Here is a 1,649-nt window from a genome sequence, read left to right as displayed (position 1 = left end):
TGTGTGTATATAAAGCTGCGAGGGACGCAGGGGGTAAAGCAAAACCCCCCCCCTCGGGCTGTTCGGTGTCTGAGCCAGCGTGGGAAGGACCCACGACCCGCGACCCCCGCGGTCCCGCGTTGTGTAACCGCTGGGGAGCCGGGCTGGGCACAACCCGGGGCGGGTTAGAACTGTTCCCTGCCTGCGGCTCGGGTTTGCTGCTGTTGTTGGAAGGCTGGGGAGCCGGGTGAGGCGGCTCGGAGCCCTTCCCGAGCTGGAAACGTTCTCAAACAGCAGAGCTCTGCCACTCAAGGAATGTCTGGGGTGATAGTGCTGAATAAACGGGAACGGCGGTGGTTGTGTGAATGACAGGCACGCCGCTTGAGCACAAACAAGTCCCTGCTACTGTTTTCTCTGTAAACTGCTTTTTGCCAAGAAACTCAAACTCTGCTTCGGTTCTTTGAATCCCGGCCCGAAAGTTTCCAGCTCGAGATGGAATTTGCAAGGCTCTTAACTTGCTTGAAGCTTGCATGAAGGAAAAGTGATTGTGGGCTCTTATTTAAGAAAGCAAATGTTTCTAGGCTCTGGGGAGACGTGATTAAGGTCCTTAGTGGCAGGGAATGGAAACACCAGAACTGCCTCACTGCAGTTCTGTCTGCTTTTTTTATCATATAAATACTTCTAATGTTAACTCGATGTGCCTGTGCAGGTTTCCATAGGTGTTGCAGGGGCCTAGAATATTGCCCAGCCCAAGAGAATATTCATCTTGTGTTCCTTGGTGTGGGTACTGGAATGCCTGGGGTGCTGTGTCAGGACTCTGTCACTTGTAATAAATGAAAACAGGGGGGAAGAAAAAAATTCCCGAAGGTGCTTGGCTGTCATTTGGGCAGCAAAGGGAAGTGGCTGGGCTCCAGCATGGCTCCAGTGCCCAGCTCCATTAGGAGAAAATCTGCCTGATTGGTGCAGGGAGGGGGATCTGCAGGCCCAGTGGGCCCGGTGAGCTGCTCATCTCTGCCTTGGGGCTCAGTTCTTTCCCCCTCAGTGGATGATGTCTCAGCTCTGGGGCTGTTTCTCCAGCAGTACTTTGGGAACCTCATGATGAAGGTGTCCCAAGCTGTTCTTTCTGCAGGTTTCCAGCTTTCTTGGTGCCACTTCATGTCACCATGCCTCAGTTTCCAGAGCATGAAGTCTGGGTGGGGATGGCTCGTTTCTGCCCAGAAGAGGTGATGATGATGAATTCCTTCATTTTTACCAGCAGTGTGTATCTGCAGTGGGAAGTGATGTTGAAAAAGCCTGTGAGGGAGGTTTTTGGGATACAATAGGTCATGCTATTCAGATCGGTAAAGCTATTTATAAGTGTCCAGCTGACAGTGACATCCTGGGATGTAGTGACCCTTAGGTTTGGATAATGTGTTTTCCAATCTCCCCAGCTGCATGCTTCCCTTGTACAGTCCTCCAGAACGCCTCTGTCTCCAGCACAATAAAGTTCCCTTGAAGTGCTGCTGTTGGAAATGACCAACAAAAGCAAATGGAAGGAAGCTCGCCCATAGAAAGCTGCCTCTGAGGCAGCAGAATCACCCCAGCGGAGCTCAAGCCCGCCTTTGTTTTTGTGAATGTGGTGCTTGTGAGAGGGACTGGCTGCAGCCCCTGGAGACTGAAGTTTTCCTGCT

This window comes from Chaetura pelagica, unplaced genomic scaffold (assembly GCF_000747805.2).
Source record: "Chaetura pelagica isolate M959 unplaced genomic scaffold, ChaPel_1.0 scaffold177, whole genome shotgun sequence".
Taxonomy (NCBI): Eukaryota; Metazoa; Chordata; class Aves; order Apodiformes; family Apodidae; genus Chaetura; species Chaetura pelagica.
Note: the sequence above shows the minus strand (reverse complement) of the source record.